General features: G+C 34.5%; 1 protein-coding gene and 1 long non-coding RNA gene across 4 annotated transcripts in view; one reads left to right on the top strand and one right to left on the bottom strand.

Annotated features, from left to right (window-relative positions):
* LOC150102179 (heterogeneous nuclear ribonucleoprotein U-like protein 1) overlaps positions 1–21,845 on the top strand; it is a 323,967-nt gene that overhangs the window by 170,985 nt on the left and 131,137 nt on the right. The gene's annotated exons all lie outside the window — the stretch shown is intronic.
* Positions 15,250–21,808, bottom strand: LOC150102180 (uncharacterized). Its single transcript, XR_016548955.1, has 2 exons — positions 21,574–21,808; positions 15,250–15,639 (listed from the first exon to the last, which is right to left on the bottom strand). It is a non-coding gene; the product is annotated as an uncharacterized LOC150102180 (long non-coding RNA).

The raw sequence follows: 21,845 nt of genomic DNA, 5'->3' as shown, positions 1-21,845 counted from the left end.
ATAATTAATGAGCATGCAACCTCAGCATTGTACATATCCAATTGATGGCTAAGTTCAAGTTCTAGCCTCCACATCTTTCTCTGCGTTTATAAGCGAGTATGAAAGGAATGATGAAGCTAAGAAACTGTAAATGCAGAAATTTTCCTTGAGATTTGATATAACTTGAGGCAAGGAAGTTAGTGGCTACTGGTGTTTAAATATGATTTTATATGAGCTAAATGTCGTTAGCTGATTTTTTAAAAAAAAATTACAAACCATGGTTTTTTTCTATAATTTTTTGCTCATCTGTTTATTCTATTATAAATTCACAGCTAAAGAATGGATAAATTTACTTTTATTAATAATCACTGTCATCATTAAATACTCATTACTGTAATCTGTCTTTGCTAGTCAGTTATGACAAATTGGCTAAAATAACCATTTGGTATACTATAAACTAAAAAAATATGTGGCTCAGTGCTGAAATCACACCGATTTATTAAAAATTTTATTTCTGTACTTTCCATTTATGTATATTCATTAATATGGGAATGAGAATTGAAAATTAGAATGGGTATGAATCTGGTGATTCATATTAGAGAGACAGGTATCAGAGTGGTTTATGTATGAGTTGAGGCTGGGAGAATCAATGACATAGGAAATGATCTGAGAGGAGATATTCAATCGTTTGTTGATGATGCCAAATTGGTTTAAATGAACAATGGTAAATGAAGGTGATGCAGAGATCCTGCAGAAAGGGACCAGAAGCTGTGTACTTATTCTGTTATTTATTTTCATATTTAATTTGCCATCTTCAATTTGCTAATAGCTGAAATGTTTCATAGGATGTAAAATTGGAAGTGATCACCATTTAATCTTGAACAGGATAAAATTGAATATCATATTGAAAAGAAGAACATGTACGAAAGTTTTAAAGCAAATAAAAGTTGAGCAGTTATCAGATTTGAACTAAAGACTAAAATACACAAATATTATTCAAGACATAATGAGTTTCAGAACAGGAACCAAACCATGTAGATTCAGCAGCAAGCCCTGAAGAAAACATTGATTGACACAGTCAGAGAGGCATGTGGTGAGGTTGTCTGCAAGGATAGAAAAATCAGAACTCCCTGATGGACACAGGAAGTTAAAGAGGCAGTGAAGGAAAAGAAGAAAGCTTATTAAAAGTTCCTAGCAAATAATCACCTTGGGCTCTTAGAGAATACGGAGACCAACGTAAGAAAGCTAAACACTGTGTAAAACTAGTTAAACAAAAGTCATGGGAAGACTTGATATTTATTTAGTCATGGAAGACTAAATAAATATCAAGAAGGTGGCAAGATATTCTGGAAGTTGTTGAAAATAAGCTCAGAAAAAGAAGAAAGAGTGCTGTAAAAGGAATTGGAGATGATAAAGGTGACATGAAAACAGGAGAAAAAGATATCCTTGAAGTATGGAGTAATTACTTTGAAAAATTGCTGAATGAAACAAGCAGTGATGACAGCACAGTGGTAAAAAACTGACCAGGCATGCATTCAGGAATACATATCCATACTTGAAATAGAAAAAGCCATCAAAGGCTTGAAATGTGGAAAGGCAGCAGGAATAGATGATATTTGACCAGAAATGCTGAAGTATGGTGGTATAAAAGTCTTACAGTGGATGCACTGCATAGTTCAGAAGGCTTGGACAGAGGGACAAATTCCCGATGATTGGAGTAAGAGCTCTCATAGTACCCATATATAAAAAAGGAAAATAAAACAATGTGATAATTACAGAGGTATTTCCCTGCTGAGTGTTCCTGGTAGGATTTATGCAAATATACTTGAGAAACGGTTGAAAAGAATTGTGGAAGAAAAGTTTGGTGAAGAACAAGTTGGATTCAGGCCAAATAGAGGCTGTCAGGATCAGATCTTCACTTTACGACAAATAGTCGAGAAAGAATGGGAATATAACAAAGATCTGTATTTAAGTTTTGTCGATTTGGAAAAGGCACATGACAAGGTGCCAAGAGAAAAGCTATTCCAAACTACAGTTGTATGGTGTCAATGGGGTATTATATTAAGCAATACTTGGTCTTTATTTGAGTTGTAAGTCAGTAGTTAGAATTAAAGGAAGTACAGTTAGATGGTTTAATGTTTTTTTAATATTCCCTGACTAAATTGAATAACTGTTGTAATAGATATGGTATGAAAGTCAGCAATAATAAGACAATGAAAATAGGCAAACAGATGCATTGAAAATAACTGCCTTCTGAATGGCTACTTAGCCATAATTTTTAGTGAAGATGGTAAATTAAATATGGAAATAGACCAGAGACTCAACAAAGCCAGTATGGTGAGAAGTCAACTGAATAAATTTGTAATGAATAACAGAGAAATTAGTCAAAACACCAAACTAGCTCTATACAAGACATTTTAACTTATGGATCTGAGAACTGGGTTAGAAATAAAACACTTGACCAAAGACTAGAAACCGTAGATATGGAAGTCCTAAGAAAGATTAGGGGCGTAAACAGATGGTATCAGTGGCAATATCATATTAAAAATGAGAATATTAGGAAAGAACTTGACATTGTTAGCATCCAGGAATGTGTTATCAGAGCTAATCTCAGGTGGTATGGTCACTTAAAGAGAATAGGAGAAGAAAGATTAGCCAAACAAATGTTCTCTACGAGGGCAGCAGGAAAAAAAGACCCAGAGGAATACCAAGATATCGGTGGATTGATACAGTATAAAGTTCTTTAAAAGATGGAAATATAAGATCTGATAATGTTGGAGTCTTGAGTAACAGATTGATTTGGAGGAAAATTGTAGATAGGAGGTTAGTAATGATATAAGTTTTTCATGTTTTTCTATCATATCCTGTACACCCCTGAGGGTACATGTCAGAAATTTGATGATGATGAGAAAACAGAATTAGCAAAGCTGAAACAGTAGGAATGTTTCACTTGTCTATAGGTTCTCCATTGAGAATGCAGTTGGTAGTTTTCTGTGTTCCTGCCTAATTTCATAGTTTTTGGTGTCTTTATTGCTGATTTTCATGTGAAATTTGTTATATCTGTTATTCAGTGTAGTGAATCCTGGAGACTTGAACTGAATTTGTTTAGGAGTATGACACCACCTACTTAAAGCAAAGGTCTTAGGTTTGATATCTTTGATTCTACTGTCTGGTTTAATGCCACTTTTTTTTTTTTTTCTTCTTCATAATGCAGTCCATATGATCAGTAAGAGTGGAGATGATGTGCACTATTGTCTTGCAACTGATTTTACATTACTCATTCTTCCTGTACTTCCAAGTGCTGATTTACAAATATAGCCTGTGTATTGTTCTGCATAATGTTCCATATATCCCATATACTAATGTTTTGAAAAGTTTTTTCTTGTACCTTGTTCATATTCTTTTCCAAATCTACAAAACTTGAGTACAGATCCTTGTTATAATCCCATGATTTCTCAATTATTTGTCGTAAAGTGCAAGACAGCCTCTGTTTGGTCTTGAACTCAGCTTGACTTCCAAGTTTCTCTTCTACAGATTTTCCTTGCTTTTTCTTAAGTATACTTGCATATATTTCATCAATAACATTTAGGAGAGAAACTTTGTGTATCATTGTCATTTCGTTTTATTTCCCTTGCTACATATGAGAACTATAAGAGCTAATCCAATCATCTGGAATTCAACCATTTGACCTTCTGAATTATGCAGTGCATAATTCAGAAGATCAAATGTGGAGGTAAAAAGAACCTTTTCACCTCCATATTTCAGTATTTCTGGTTGAATATCATCTAATCTTCAGATTATGTGTCATCTTTATCATGTTTGATTTTTACAGTGTTCTTTGTTTCATTTCTTTCTAATTTTTTTTCAATAGTTTTTTCACTCCAGCACACAAGAGGCAGCAGGACCTATAGGAAATAAATGCCACGTATGGGATGGAGTCAAGAGCAGAGTAATCTATTGATATTCTTAGAGCTGCAGGATGTAATCCTTTCAAGCCACTTTCATGGTAGGCTATTCCACAGAAATGAAGGACTACTGGGAGTTTGCTGAGCATGCCACTTGACTGTAAAGGAATTAAACTTGCCATCTACCAATTTGCTTGCTAATAAAGTTTGATACACTTTCTTCTTTTCCAGGATAGACTGACTTCTTGAGTCTTTCATGAAGTTCTGATTTTTGTATCCATGCAAACAACTCAACCACATGCCTCCCCAGCTGAATCAGTCAACCCTTGTTTAATCTTTATCCAAGTGTAAACAAACAAAGTTAATGTGTTCTTCAATATCCAAGTAATCTTATGGGCTAGCTTAGCAATATGTCCTTTAACTCATCTACCACTACTCCTAAATCTCTAGCTTCATCTTCCTGGAGTACAGTGCCATCAATATGAAACGGCTTGTAATCTTTTATCTCAAAATGCATAACTTTACATTTGTCTAAATTAAACTGACACCCATTAACTTTTGCTCATACTGACAACCTATTTCAATCATCCTGCAAGCTCTCCACATCACCTTGATTAACTATCTACGTAATTTTGCATCATCAGCAAACAACTGAATATTTCCTTTCAGGTTATTTCCTGTATCATTTATGTACAAATTAAACAGCAATGGTCCCATCACTGAAATTTGTGGCACACCACAAGAGTGTTCCATGTGGTATTCTGTCAGATGTCTTTGCAAAATTATTGTGTAGCCATTTCCTTTATCCAACTCAGCTGTTACTCTATTATAAAGTTACTAAATTACTAAGGCATGATCGTCCTCTTCACAAAGAGCCATGTTGATCCTCATACAGTATCATATTTTTATCTACCCATTCTTGAATTCTCTTTTTTACCAATTGTTCTAGTACTTCTACCACCAGGCCTGAGATACTGATTAGTCTATAATTTGCTACTGTAATCTTAGAACCTTCTTTATGCAAAGGAATAATTTTGCCCTCTTTCCACTCCCTTGGAACTTTACCAAAGATGAGACTTCAAATAAACAGCTTAGTCAAAGGCATTGCCAGTTCCCTTGCACATTCTTGCAAAACCTCAGCTGTTATCCTATCTAATCCCACAGACACAGATGTATTTACATTGAGATTCTGCAATATCCTAAGAACCTCCAATTCATCCACCTCTGTTCCCACATTAGTGTCTTTCACATAGGTCAAAGCGGTAACCTCCCTAGGAAGATATATGCTTGCAAAGGTGGTCATCCAGTAACTCAACTATTTTATCTGCTTCCGTCTCCTTGTGACCATTATCACTCATTAAGGTTAATCTTCCATAGTCATTCTTCCTCTTACTTGCCACATAATGAAAGAAATGTTTGGGATTACCCTTAGTCTGCTCGGCTAAATTCTTCTCACAATCTGATTTTGCCTTCCTTGCCGCCTTTTTTTTTGCCTGAGCCTTGCACTCTTTATGAGTTTGCTGGTCACCTTTCTCTTTACCCTCCACAGCATTTTCTTCTTCTGCAGCTCGTGCTTAATGATATTACTCATCCATCTAACTCCTACTTGAGGTATATAATTTAATAATGCTTCCTCTAGATGGCCCTTAACTATATCCCATGCACTACTAACATCCTTACCCTGCAGTGTTTTATGCCATGCTACAGAATTCACCTGCCTTGTAGTTCCACAAGTATCCCTTCTTGCTAGAATATTCCTTATGTTTTACAATTTCTCAAGTCAACATGTCACTTTCACCAATTGGAGACAATGTTGACCAGAAGTACTAGAACAATTGGTAAAAAAGAGAATTCAAGAATAGGTAGATAAAAATATGATACTGTATGAGGATCAACATGGCTTTGTGAAGGGGATGATCATACCTTAGTAATTTAATAACTCTATAAAAGAGTAACAGCTGAGTTGAATAAAGGAAATAGCTACTTGGTTATGGATAACTCTTGATCCTCTGACCACGTCCAATATTCTCCCATCCCTAGTCCCTTTCATCACATGGTGCCTTAAGTAATTATCTCTCAGCAGATGTATAAATTCTGTTTCCTTTCTGCCATGTGATCTTTCTTCCTTCCAGTCTATATATCCATAGTTGAAGTCCCCTATAATAATTACTCGACCTGTACTCATTGTAGTAATTTGGCAATGAATGTCTTCCAGATCATCTGTGGAACCTGATCTATAGCAATAATAAGCTAAAGCCTTTTATTTCCTTATAGGGAGTAGGCAAGGCCTTTAAACCCTATCTAGCTTTTGGAGACTGAGTGGGCAGTTCAGTCTCCAGCAGTAGCCAATCAGAGATAGCTGGCCCATGTCTATCACTAATTATAGGTACACCAATGAAAAGATGAGCAAACAAGTGCTGCCATCTCTTGGTACCTAACTCTAACAGGATATGTTACTGTCTGAAATAATGTAGGTTCTATGGTCATTTTTCTTGAGTTTATGGAATGAAAAACCCGAATTTCAGGGAGAAAAAACCTGCTTGCTCCTGCCAAAGATCGACTAACTCAGGAACCGGTCAAAGAAAGAGTTCCTCCAGTCAGCGACTAGACTAGAACTATAAGTCTATCTTCATGCAGCCAAGCACAGAGGATGCAAGCACCAATTCCACTGAGCTATAGGCCTTAGCAACAATTAACTGTATATTTTGTTTTACTGGTCTTAATCTCGTATTAGATCGCTTCAAACGAATAGCCATGTTGTCTCCTATTCTTTTTGGTTGCAATTCATCTGCTATCAGCAGCAGTACTCCTCCCATCTTATCATCTCTATCTTCCCGGAAAATACTAAACTTCTCCCTCTTGTTTCTGATACCTCTGGCATTAGCATATTGAAATGGCAACATCCCTTTATTTCTCCACCCACTTTACTTTCTGAATTGACTATTCAATATTTTTGCTTGAGAGACTAGATTCCTCACTTGGGCATTCTCACACTCACTCATTTCATGGGTACCTTCACACAAACCAACTTTCTTCCACCCTAATTGCTTATGTTTCTCTGAATTTACAGGTGTCAGCATGCTTGGTGAACAAACTCTCCAGACACCAAATAGCAAAACCATTCAGATGCAGTCCATCTGCATTGTACAAATCCTTCTTTCCGTCAGAGACCATAGATCCACAATTCTACATCATTCCTTTTGCACAATCTGTATAGATTCATTGGCTATCAATGCCCTACTTCCCAGTTCGCCTCTATCATAGTGTGTTAGGAGACTTACAGTCTTCACCTTCTCGCTCTTCAGGTTTTTCTCTTCTTACAATTCCTTTACATCTTGCCTCTGAAATCATGTACCAACCAAGACAATCATTTCTTGACTTACCTCTTTGCATTCAGATGGCGTGGCTAATATTGTGAATTTTTGCATCCAGGAAACATGATTTTGTCATACTTTCATTAAGTACTTCCCTGATCGTTTGAGTTTCCATACATAATTTTCTCCTTAATTTGTTTTTCTTGTTTGTTCGGTCAGTCTTTATTATTCTTTTAAATCACCTGCTTCTTTCTTTTTTTCAGCCCTGCTTAACTTTTGATCCTCTGCAGAATACATATTCTCTCTCTCTCCAGTTTCAATTTCCTTCCACATATTCTTTAATTTTCTCATACATTTTGCATACGCTTCAGCGAATAATATCCCACAAATTCAAATCACTGGACAACGTGGTCTTTGCTGCCATTGTTCATCGTGTTGGTGTCATGCTGACATATCACAACACTAAATTACATGACCACTCGCAATATAACTTCGAACCCCAAAATCAACAAAATATCAAGATATAAAAAATTTCAATAAACTTAGAAAATCACATTCTTGAACAAGTAAACCAATTTACATATTTTGGCAGTCTCATTACTCACAACCTTGACAACACAGAAACAATAAAATACAGACTTAAAAAAAAAGGGATGGTCTAATTATGAATAAATTCAACGAAATATGAAAAAATAGCAGCGTTTCTAAAAGCCATTTAAAACTCTATAATACCATTATTATGCCTACAGCAAAATATGGAGCCAAGACACTCAATCAGAAAGAAATATCGAAATACAAAATGAAATGTTTAAGAAAAACAAGATTCATTGGTCAAAACAGAAAACAAATGAGTAAGTCAAACACGAATTAAACTATAGAGAATATATCATAGCTGTAATTCTTAAACAACAATTAAGATGGTTTGGACACCTCCAGAGAATGTCCTTTCAAAGATTACCAAATACTAAATATAGTCTTGAGTGGACTCATCGGAAGAAGTAGACCAAAAAGAACTTGGCGACAGTCTTTGAAGGAAAGGTCACAATTATCGAGCTTCAAAGAGAAACAAGTGTACCTTAATGGAGAAAGAATGGAGGAAGTCAAGTTTGAGTACTGGGATCCATTATTAATGTGAAGAATTGCTGTTCAGAAGATGTCAGAAAAAGGTCAGGAATGGCTAAAACAACAGTCAGAAACTTGTGTAAAATCTGGAAGGATGGATCTATCTCCATGGGAATAAAGTTGAGGATTTTAGATGCAGTTGTTTTTTCCAACAGCGACTTATGGATGCGAGACTTGGAACCTAAAGAGGTCAGATAAGAAACAGATATCTGCTTTTGAGATGTTGTGTTACAGAAGGGCGTTGAGGATATCGTATACCGAAAGACATACAAATGAATGGGTATTAGAAAAGATCAGTAGAACTTTAAGGCTCCTTAAGGATATTGACAGAAGAAAGTTAAAATATTTTGGACACATTGAAAGGATGGAAGGGGCTGATCACTGTGTAACACTAAAATAAAGGTAAAAGAATTAAAATGGATGGAGGGGGGGGGGGGGGGACTTCTCAGAACAGTAATAGCAGGTAAAGATCCTGGAAAAAGAGGAAGGGGTAGACCATCAATGAGATGGATGGTGTGTGTGGAGTGACTGATCTTCAGAGACTTGAGGCCTCCAGAAAAGCAAAGAGGACTACATGGCGAGGCCTGGTGTGGCACATCACCGAGAAGGACAATACAGCATCTGTAGATGTCCAGTGAAGATATAGATAAATAGATAAGATATAGAGATGACAGAAATGTCCAGAGATAGAACCAGATGGCAAAGATTTGCACATAGGGGGACTTAACCTGTCATCTGACAGACGATAAAGAAGACTCCATATCCTGAACAGAAATCCTGCAGGTACTTACCGTTATGATTAGCTTAGTTCTTTTCTCTAAATTTTCTCAAAACTTTTCTATATTTTGTGGTATTTATTTTCTACTCTGTTGTTTAGATCTCCAACAAGGACTGCCTTTTCCAATTTTCTTATGTCATCTGTCTGTTCTAAGGACTCAAAAAAAAATTCTTCCATTTCTTCCTCAAGAGGATGGGCACAAATAAGTTTTTTTTGTCCGTTTCTGCATTTTGAAGTTTGCTCACTTAACTCTACTTGAGACTGTCTCCAATCTAGAAGTTTATCTTTGTGTTTGGTGTTGAATGTTACTGCTACTCCTTCCTTTCCTTGAGCATTATTTTCTGAATATAACACCCTATATTTATTATTTAGTATTAATTTGTCTTGTATATTCTTATCAAAATCTTCTCATGACTTACTAACTACTTACTAGCTTAACTCTCCTACACTTTTCTGTGTATTCTCTCGGGTCATCTGCCATATTACTTGCTAATAACTTTTGATATAATTTTTTTTTTCCAGGATTGACTGACTTCTTGATTCCGATATGAAGTCCTGATTTTTCTATCTATGCAAATAACTTCACCACATGCCTTCCTAGTCTAGTTGAATCAATCCGTGTTTTTTTTCCCTAGTTTGCCACAGACACTCCAAGATTAGGTTCTTGTTATCAAACTTTCATTTTTGTTCTTAACTGACATTTGCATAGTTAAGTCTACTTTACATCCAGAAGCTACGGAACTTCAAATTTTTTAAAAATTTCTTGCATATTTTTATTTTCAACATAAGATTTATTTTTACTCCCGCTTAAAACTAACTTATGATCACTTCCAGTTTGAAATCTCCTGTACATCCTTATATCCTGAACTAGAATGAAGATGTAGCTATCAATAACAATATAGCAAGACTCCCCCCCCCCCCTTGTGAATTTGTGGTAATCTTTATGCTGAAACTGAAATCTTTATGATGTTAGTGATGTCCTGAAGAGAAATCCAGAAAGCTCCTTTACATGGTTGCTAGCTGTGCTCTTTTCTTCAAATTTATTGAAATCATTTATTTCATGGTATTCATTTGCTAATAGTGTTTATATCTTCAACAAGGACCTCTCTCTATGTTCACTGGGCATCTACAGATGCCATATGGTCACTCCGATGCTCGATGATGTGCTACACCAGGCCTCGCCATGTAGTCCTGTTGAATGCTTTTCTGGCAACCTCAACTCTCTGAAGATCATTCACTCCACACACACACCATCCATCCATCTCATTGATGGTCTACCCCTGCCTCTTTTTCCAGGAACGTTATCTTCTATTGCTGTTCTGAGATGTCCTCCTTCCATCCTTTCTATGTGTAAAAAATATTTTAACTTCTGTCAGTATCCTTAAGGAGCCTTAAAGTTCTACTAATCTTTTCTAACACCCATTCATTTGTACGCCTTTCAGTATATGATATCCTTAACAGCCTTCTGTAACACCACATCTCAAAAGCAGATATCCGTTTCTTATCTGACCTCTTTGGGTTCCAAGTCTCGCATCCATAAGTCGCTGTTGGAAAAAACAACTGCATCTAAAATCCTCTACTTTGTTCCCATGGAGATAGATCCATCCTTCCAGATTTTAGACAGGTCTCTGACTGTTGTTTTAGCCATTCCTAACCTTTTTCTGACATCTTCCGAACAGCAATTCTTCACATTACTTCCTTCCTTTCCCTAAATTACTCTTGCCTGAAAAAAAACAACCTTTATTTATAAACATACTGTTTTAATCTTCTTTGTCTCAGAAACATCAGTAACTCCACGTGGTATCTGTAGATCTGTGAAATTAATTTACTTTGTGTTGATACTTCATGTGGTAATTATGTTGCCTATCTTCTGACATGTTTGTTCCCATGCCTGACGTATCACTTTTTTTTTACTTAGTCTTTTTATGTAAACAGCAGTGCCCTTGTTTAATCAGACAATATTCTAGCTAGCATGAAATTTTGCCATGTTTGTTTCTAGTTTAAGCCAATACAGAATATAATTTGATCAGTTAGGTCTCATTCTTGTTCATTCAGTGCCCAGTGGATATTTACTAACAATGTACATCATGTGATGATGAGGACTGGATGTTGGGTCAGAAGTCCCAGTAGCTTCTCTGGATTTCTTTAAATGCTATGCAGAAGTCTCTTACTAGTTATATAGCTTTGACACTTAAGCAATCCTCAGTCAAGAAATTTTGATGATTCCAGTGTATTCTGACATGTTCAATCCAAATAAATCTTGACTTCTTTCTTTTTTTTTTCATACAGATATAAACACTTCTCTTTTTTTTTTTTGTGTGTGTGTATGTAGTATTTTATCATGAATTAAGTGACTAATAATATAAAATAAAATTTAAGCATAGATCACTGTTATAAACAAGTGTTTTCAGTCTGCTGCTGGAGAAACGCCTCTGTGTTTCTTCCATTTTAGCCCGTTCTGTGCCATAAATGTCCATAATATCGTTCTCATCATCCCATCTTACTGTTGGCCTGTCTCATTTCGAATGTTAAGTTGGTGTCCATTTTGTTCTTTTGTCCATCTGTTGTTGGAATTTCATACATCCTGCCTGACATCATTTATTGTTTTTTTTATTGTTTTAATAGTCATCACCATTGTTTGTTTCCTTATCCAAGTATTTCTGTTTTTATCTGTGTGAATGACTTCACATTTCGCTGTGTTGTTTTCAATCTCTCTATATATCTGTTAGCAAGGCTTCAGTTGTTGTAAATATTTCTTTCTTTTTAAGCAGATTGGTAAATTTCCTATTGTAGTCTAACTTGAGGATCCTGTAATGAAGAAATTTTGTAGCTTACCAGCCGAGCTACAAAATTTCTTCATTACAGGATCCTCAAGTTAGACTACAATATCAAAAATGCACAAACTTAAAAACAGAAACCACACATGAAGCAAGTGACATAGAAGATGAATGGGAAAATTTGAAACAAATTCTCACAAAAGCAGCAACAGAAACCTTAGGAATAAAGCACAAATGGATTAGAAAAAGAGGACTACGAGACTGGAACAAAGAAATAGAAAATATAATAAAAACCAAAAAGGACAGTTACCAGAAATGGCTAAATTCCAAAACAATAGAAGCAGAAATAGAGTATAAAAAAAATAGTGCAATTGCAAAACGAGAAGTAAGGAAAAAACATAGAGAAAGATGGAACAATTTCGTAACAGAACTAGAAAAGGATTTATTTAAGCCACAGCCCAAAACCTATAAAGTAATAAAATACATGAATAAAGAAATAAAATAAAAGATAAAAATACAAACAATAGATTTAGAAAAATGGGTGACCTATTTCCAAAATCTCTGGACAGATGAGAACAATGAATTAAAATTTTATAAGACAAAGAATGACCTAATAGAAAATATCACAATGTTAGAACTGAAAAATATAATAAAGAAGATGAAAAATAGGAAAACGCCAGGAGAAGACAATATAAATATAGAACTATACAAAAATGCAGGTGAAAAATTTAATGAAAGACTTTTGAAATTTTTTAATATGGTTTGGATGTCCAGAAAAACCCCTAACTCTTGGAAAAAAGCACTGGTCATCCCAATCTATAAAAAAGGAAATAAAGACAATTGCAATAATTATAGGGGAATTAGCCTGCTGAATACAGGATATAAAATATATGCAGGAATATTAAAAGAGAAACTAAGCAGCATTGTAGAAAACAAATTACTAGAAGAACAAAATGGCTTCCGAAAAGGCCGATCCTGCATAGATCCAATTTTTACTTTAAAATTATTAATAGAAAAGAGAAGAGAATTTCAAAAAGAAACACGTGGCGTTTATTGATTATGAAAAAGCATTTGACAAAAATTGTTTAAAATCTTAACCAATTTAAACATACCAAACCAACTTTTACAATCTATTCAAGAAATATATACAGGAAATAAAATAGCAGTTAAATTAGAACACACCTCAGAATGGAAAGATATATCAAGAGGAGTACGACAAGGATGTACCCTCTCACCTCTGCTTTTCAATATATATATAAATGAAATATTAACAATCTGGAAACAGCATAACCCATTTGGTATACAAATGACCCTGCAAATGAAGATAGATACACTACTATTTGCAGATGATCAAATAGTATTAGCTACATCAGAAGATGACTTACAAAGATCATTAAATGATATCTCAAAGCAATATAATATGACAATATCCAAAGAAAAAACAAAAATAATGGCAATCAAAGGAGAAAACCCAATAAGAAGTAAAATAGTGATAGATAATACAATACTAGAACAAGTAAACACTTTCAGATACTTGGGATGTGATCTATCATACGAAGAAGAAAAAGACATAGACACTAAAATATCAAACTTTGTCAAAGTAAATGGCATAATAAATAGTATATTTAAGCCATCCCTGGTACAAAAACACACTAGAATCAGACTATATATATAATGTCTTGTCAAAACCAACTCTACTATACGGAAGCGAAACATGGACCATGAAAAGGAAAGATGAAAAACGAATTCAAACAGCAGAAATGAAGTGCCTCAGAAAAACAGCTGGATATACCAAGTGGGACCACAAAACAAATGAAGAAATCTTACAATCCCTAAAAATCAAACCAATTAATTACTACATAAGACAGTATAAACAAAAATGGCTAGAACATTTAAATTGAATGGACAACAGCAGACTACCAAAAATATTATACAGATACAAAATAAGTGGAAAAAGAAGAATCGGAAGACCAAGAAAGAGATGGCATGAGACCGGAACAGGCCACTTGGCCTATATTCCATGATAGGAAGAAGAAGGTAAATTTCCTTTAAATATCTCATTTGTCATCTATATGTAATCCTCTTCTCTCCCACTTCAGTTTCCTCACAGATATTCAAAAGTGATATGAAATAGTTTTGGTGAAATTGAGTCTCCTTGTCCGACCTCTTTTCTATTTATTACTATTTTTGGTACTGCTGATTTGCTCTCATATATGCGTATTAATATAAATATAAATAAGCTACGCTATGTTTTAAAGCTTATAACATTTTACATAGGTCTATTGAGTGAAAGGCATTTTCATAATCAAAAGACAAGAATATTGGTGTTCTCCTAGGAGAGTGTTTCTTGGTGTTCTACAATAAAACCAAATTTTCTCATGGTAGATGGAAATTGAATATAGTATATTGTTTATTCTGAAATCTGCAATTTTTGTAAAAAGCTTATAAAGTACTAGGAAAAAAGTTATAAGGGAATAATTTCTGCTGCCAGCTTTTATCACCTTTCTTACATAAAAGGATGATTTTTCCAGTATTCAATTTTGGGAATTCTTTTTTAAAACAAAAAACACTATATACAATTCTGCTACTTTCATATGCAAGAGATCACCTCCATTTTCAATGTTTCTTTTAGTATTCCATCGCATTGAGGCAGCTTGTTTTTTCTTGATCAGATATTTTTGGTTGTATATTCTTTGCTATTTACAATATATTTTTTCTCTGTTGTTCTAGATTTTCTCCCCTTATTTGTATTTATTAATCAGTATTCAATTTTCTTATTTTACACCTGTCATATGGGGTACCAGCTTTACCAAAAAGTTTTCTTTATATCATTGCAATTTTCTATTGTTGTTGTTGTTCTTATTAAAATATCTTATATTCCCTCTTACAAAAGAATTTCCCTAGTGAGTGTTCCTAGTAATATTTAGGCATGCATTCTTGAGAAAAGGCTAAAAAAATTGTAGAAGGAAAGCTTGGAATGAACAAACTAGTTTCAGGCCAAAAAAAAGAGGATGTCAGGATTAGATTTTCACTTTAAGTTTTGTAGATCTGGAAGCATCATATGACAAGGTACCAAGAAAAAAGCTGTTCAAAATACTATATACATATATGGCATAAATGGGACATTATATTGAGTAATACATAGTCTATATTTGAGTTGTAAGTCAGCAGTTAGAAGGCTTGATGTTCAATCATGTTTAACACAGGAGTCACACTGTCTCCACTGTTATTCATCAGCTGTATGGATCACATTATGAAGGAAAGTGGCATTAATATTAATATATAAACCTTATACAAAAACTGGAGATGTTAATTGTAACTGTTTACTTGATGCAAATTATGAATTATGTTATATACTCTTAGAGAATCCTGAAGACTTTTACTGGATTTATATAACTATACTGAATAACTGCTATAATAAATTTTATATGAATATCTGCAATAAAAAGAGGGCAGAAACATTGAAATCATCAACTGCATCCTGAATGGGAGAAATTATGAAACAATTATACTGACAAATTATACGTTTCTTGTTTAATCCTGTATCCAAATATAAGAAAACATTTGATGAGTAAACAAACATGAGTATCTTCATGACTAATCTTCTTGTATATAGAGGTTGTTGACTTGTCATCAATTGCCTTAGTGTCCCTTAATGTAAAGCACACTTCTTTTTGGATCTGTTGATTGATCTGTATTATGTTAAGGAACCAGACGTTTTTTTTTTTTAATCTCTATTGGGATCACATCAGTGAAAGCCAAGCCTAGGAAGATACAAAGGTTGAATTAATGAAGAAGTCATATATTTCCCATACACAGGTAATAAAAATGTGTATCACTTTATTATTAAAATATACTGGATCACAGATAATTGTAGAGTTTTTTTCACTTGGTTACAAATCCTTTATCCAAATGTAAGGAAAAATCAAATGTTGGCACATGAATTATCTTCATGACTAGACTACTTGTATATAGAGGATGTTGACTTCTCTTCAATTGCCTTAGTACCCCATAATGGAAAACAGTTCCTTTCACACATCTTGAAGAGTACTAATTTCTTGAAAATGTTCTGTAAAGTATAATTGACTTTGTAACCAAGTGACAAAAACATTCTACAACCAATGGAACAAGTAAAACATTTCAGCTATTTATGCAAAATTTTCAGTAAGGATGCCAAATTAAATATGGAAATAGACAACAGCATTAGCAAAGTTGGTATGGTTAATAAGTCAAGTGAATACATTTATATGGAATGAAGAGAAATTATTCTAAGTATCTGTGTAAATCAATCACACAGATTCAAAATAATCTCCCAACTCCACAGAACATTTACATCTATTACAGGTGTTCAAAGGCATAGCGAAGTCCTGAATAGGAACCCCCTGTAGTCTCTGGATCACACCATGTTGGATGTCCTCAATGTTGCTGAAGTGCTCCCCTTTCAAGGAAAACTGTGGGAGTCAAATCTGGCAAATGGGGGGGGAGGGGTGTTTGATCACGCAGATCAACTTTGAAGCCAGAAATTGCTTTACAGGCAGCACAGTATGTGTGGATGCATTTGTCATGCAACAGAAACCAGATGTTGTTGTTGTGGAACAGTTCTTTCCTGACAGAAATTCAGACATTGCATTACTCCTAAATAATGCTGACCATTCACTGTGGTGCTATCAGGAACAAATTCACAGCGGTTAATTCTAGCAGCATCGAAAACAAACAAAAAAAAATAATTACCGTTGTCTTGACATGTCATTTTTGCAACCTGACTTTCTTCTGCTGGGGAGAAGATATTCTGTGCTCTGGTGTTTCGTTTCTGGATCAAATTCTTTGGAAAACATCATGATCTAGATCAACTGCATATGAAATTTCGACAACATGCAACCCAGTTCTTTCTCTGTTCATGCATCAATGTGTATGACACAAACCTCGAAGAAATCTCTTTCTAAGATCAATCTGGCCATTTCCTTACCAACACCAAGCTGTACAATGAGTAGCCTAGTGGTTATTTGTTCTGTCTTGGGCAACAATTTCCCTAGCTTTCACAACATTTTCTTTGTCTGTGTGGAAACTGGCTGCCCACAGTGTGGGGACTCCCTCCCTTCTTTATACATTGAAAACCAGACACCTGTGCACAGTTGAGACAGTCATCGCCATAAATTTTTTTTTAGGTCTTAGTATTCTTCTCTAGCAGTTTTTCATACTTGAAGTAAAATTTTATCACAGCTTTTTGCTCCATAATGCAACTTCTGACATGCTCCACTCACACCCACTCTTACTTCAATGGTTGCCACACAAAAACTGCTGCGTCACCCAATTCGAAAGTTGCACCTGCAATTACAACACACTTTAGCAGTCAAAACTATAACACATTTGTTAGTTCTATTCAAAGGACTGTCCTGTAAAAACTCAATCTCATTACTTAATGAGTCCAGTGTGTACAAGACAGGGTTGAAACTAATTTTAACTTATGGCTCCAAGAGCTGGGAGAATTTCACTGGGTTAAACATTTCATTCAAGGCTTGAAACTGCTGAATTTTTGTGAGAATTTTGAGAAAGATAGTGGAGTGAACCGGGAGTATCAGTGGCAGAATCACATTAAAAACTAGTATTTCAGGAAAGAACCTGACATTGTTAGTGTTCATGAACGTTAGACAGGTGATATGGTCACTTAAACAGATTGGGAGGGGGGGGGGAGTTAGCAAAACAGTTTTTTTTTTTTTGTCATGATGACAGGATAACATACTAATTTAGAAAGAAACTGTTGTAAGTATATGTTACAAAATTCAGCATATTCTATATATCTTATACCATGTTTTATGGTATAAGCTATCTTGTGTTTTTTAGGTCTTTTTTTGCATCACAAAAGACATAATAAAACCCAACAAAATCTTAAAACACAAAATGTTGAAATTTTCAAAATTTGGTCCATTTTTTAATGTATTTTTTTCTAAATTTACTTGAACTTCTGTTTTGATCCATTAAATCAATGGAAAGAAATGGCTTACGTTTATTTCTATTTTGTTTCTGCATCTTTGCATAATCTTACTATTTCTAACATTTGTCTTGTACACTATGCAGTTTATCTGTTAATATATATAACATATTTCGTTCTTGTTAGTTTCATTTGTTGTGTCTGGGTCCATTTGTTTTTGAATTTTTTTTTTTTTTTTTTAATATAGCTACACCTCCTAGGTCATTACAACACCAAGAAAACATACTGAATTATTAAAGAATGTTCATTGACTAGTTTAATTATATAAATCAAGTTGATATTAAATCCAGCATTATTTCAAAGCCAAATGCAGAAACTATGAAAGTTTTGTACGAAAATTGAGCAGAGCTTATGGAAATACGTTCGCCGGCATTTACGAGTTGCCCTAGTGCAGACCTTATGATCGCTTTGCCTAAGCGTCCATTTATTTGCTTCACATTGTTCCATTTTGACATTTTGATAAGGTTTCACTGGCCTGACAGCTGTTTCAAACTGATTGGTTCTCGTCAGAGACCAGGCAGAAACCTTAAGAGAGCAAAACCTCTCGTTCAGTACTAAGGAACTCAAAGTGTCGGAAAGGCATATTTTTTATAAGCAAACTCTTGGTTGGTGCGTAAAGTATTTACTATAATAAAGGGCCAAAAGGTTTCATTTTGGCGATGCAAAATTATTTGCATCGCCGAAATGAAGCCTTTTGGCTCTTTATTTTAGGAAGTTCATTGACTATTTAATATTTTGCAGGATTTTAGACCAGCATCATCACAGGGAAAAAAAAAACATATTTATAATATTTATAATTTAGTATTTTGTTTGGTGTTGTAATACATTATTCTACTTTCTTCAAACACCCCTTAACATCCTTATTCATTGTATTGCTCCAAGAAGTCTCATAATTGCCAGCTCTCTGTAATTCCATATATAACACATCTTAATTGAAAAGTCCACACATTTAGCCACCACCTAGTTCAAGACCATATGATCACTCTCAACAATTGGTGGCAATGAGATCAAATTCTCTGATGCAATCACAATATCAATCACTCTCATTCCCTTTATATGTGTTATCACATGCTGACTAGGGAAATTATTCTTAGTAACTGCACAAATTACATTTCTTTCTACCTAATGACTTTTCCTCTTTGCTATGTTCTCACAGTAAAATCTTCCTTAATAATTATAAGTAGTATATATTTTGTCCTGTTGCCTCTATCTCTCAAAAATTGCTTCAAATGCACTGCCTTCACTGAACTGCTCAACTCATACTCTTGGTTGCAGCTCATATACTCATCACATTCTATCCCATTAACTATATCATCTCTTATCAGCCATGTATTGCTAATGCCAATTACTTTTGGCCAAGTGCAACTAACCAATGTCAAAAATTAAGACTGTAGAAAGCTGGTTCTCTGAAACAGAGGACCAGCTTTCTGTTTTTCCTCTGTGCTTTACCACAGTACATAAAGCTGTATTTCCTTTCAGATCTGTGTATTTCATATCTTTAATGATCCCAATAGAATGTTTGCAAATTTTTAAGAAATAAGCTGGACTGTAGGCAGATAGTACCATTTTGTGGGTCTTAGACCGAAGCCTTCACATGCTAATATGATATATACAAAAGCCACAGTAGAAAACAAATGACCAGGAACAGTTAATATATTATTATCTGAGACCTCCAGGGAGTCAAGGACTCATCGAAGGAGGCTGTAAATTACCCAACCCAGCTATCATACCTTTCCTTAAATTCATTTACACTAGATACACTTGCTACCCCTGCTCCCGTGTTCTCTCCTGCCTTCCATATAATGAAAAGTTTTATTATTTGAAATGTTATAACACCCATTCAAAAGTTTATAGACCTCTATCATATCACCCTTCTTTCTCCTGTTAACCAAAGTCTGCAATCCACATACTCCCAATCTGTCCTCATAATCTAAATTCCATAATCCGGATATAATCTTTGTAACTCTTCTTTGTCCCCTTTCCACAGCTTCTTTATCCCCTTGGAACTGGTGGAGACCAAATCTGCGCACAGTAATCCAGGTGTGGTCTTATCAAAGCCTTATAAAGAGTTAAAATTACTTCCTTATCCTTAGATGTCAAGGTTCGCTTCAGCATAGAAATTATCCTCTGAGTTGTATTTGCAACTTTTGCTATGTGACCTTTGAACTTGAAATTCTTATCCACCGATACACCAAGATCCCTTGCCTCTTCAGTTTTAGCATAACCCCGCATAATATAATATGCCACTGGAAATCGTATCACAGCAAAGTGCATAACTTTACACTTACTAACATTAAACTGACAGCCATTTTTGTTTGCCCAAATTTCCAGTCTATTCAAATCATTTTGCAATTGCTGAGTATCAGTAATACCCCTGATTGCCCTGCCTATATGGTTCAAATGATTATTTCATTTTAACTTAATTTGCTAGATTTGATTTTTATGGACCAAATTCAGCTGTTTATTGTACATAAATGTTATATACTGAATTAACCTTATAGCAATGTACACTAATTAAGACAGCACAACACCAACCTTAGGTAGCAAGGTAATAGGTTCATTGTTTAAAACCAAGAAAGAATTTATAAAGTTATTCAATACTTGTGGCCCATATAAAATAACTAATTATTTAGCACTTATTATGTTTATAAATCAACACTATTACTAAAAGAATTTCCAAAAATACAAGATGTGAAAAATACAGAACTTTAAAAATATAACTTTATCCAAACTTTATGTTTTGCCTATTTTCAGTTTTTTTTTTTCCCCGCTGTCTATATCAAATTTGTTACAGTATTTATTCAGTCGAGTGAGAATCCTGAAGGCGTGTACTGCATTTATACATATGTATGAAGTAAAGAGCTAACTTAAACATCTCCAATTCTGATGGCTGTTTGATGCATTTTCAGTATCTAAAAAAATTTAGAGATCCCTGTAATTTTCATCAGATAACTCAATTATCTATTCTAAAGTGAAATCTGATCCTGACAAATTCCTACTAGCCTAAATCCATTTTTTTTTTTTTCAGTCTTTCTTAGCTTTTTCTCAAGTATGCTGGTATTAATATTACCCGAATGACGCACCCAGTAAGGAAATACCTTTGAATTTATCACATTCAGTTTATTTTCTTTTTGATAAATAGATACTATGACAGCTGTACTCCAATCAACTGGAATTCAGACTTCAGCAAAAATTTAGTAGAGTAATGTATACCCATAAGAGCAAGTGAAAGTTAAATATAAAACCTGTACTGTTAATCGCACAAATACATAATGGAAATCGATACAAAATGCTTAAAAAGACCCAAGCCAACTCGCAGAAATAATTAGAATTCCAAATATATTTGCTGCTAGGCCCTAATTTTGAAATGGATATATGTTGATTACATGATGTATAATATATTGAAGGGGACCAATCGTTCGATGCTGTTGGCATACCTCCTTCGATGAGTCTGAACTCCCTGGAGGTGTCAAATAATAATAATATATAGTAATTTGAATGTATTGCATACAAACATCAAGTTCCGATTTTTATATTATGTGATAAAACTAAGCAGTTTCTACTTATCAGACAAATAATCATGCACAACACCAGTTTTGTATGGGTATGTGTGTGTGTTTGTATATGTATGTGTGCGTTTGTAAAAATTCGTAAGGGAGAGAAAAGAAAGAACGCTCGGAACGGGGGGAAAGAGAGAAAAACAACTCACCACACACTGCGTATTTTGTATTGCATGGTACCATTGATGATATGGTATAGAGACTGTAAAGATATTTATTTCCTGTACAATATTTATGAACGTACTCTATGCTCACGAAATATGAACATTGATATTTAAATAACGGTTTTCTCATGCTGCTCTATATGCTGTAACTAAATTAGTATCCGCATATTAGCCACCCATACGACTATTCTTCTGTTTTCCTTTATATTATCAAACGCTAAAGTAGTCCGCAGCGTGCTGAATGTTTTCGCTTTCAT

Source organism: Typopeltis vanoorti, chromosome 10 (assembly GCF_054136105.1).
Source record: "Typopeltis vanoorti isolate ZY-2024b chromosome 10, IOZ_Tvanoo_1.0, whole genome shotgun sequence".
Lineage (NCBI taxonomy): Eukaryota > Metazoa > Arthropoda > Arachnida > Uropygi > Thelyphonidae > Typopeltis > Typopeltis vanoorti.
This window is presented reverse-complemented; position numbering and strand designations above follow the sequence as displayed.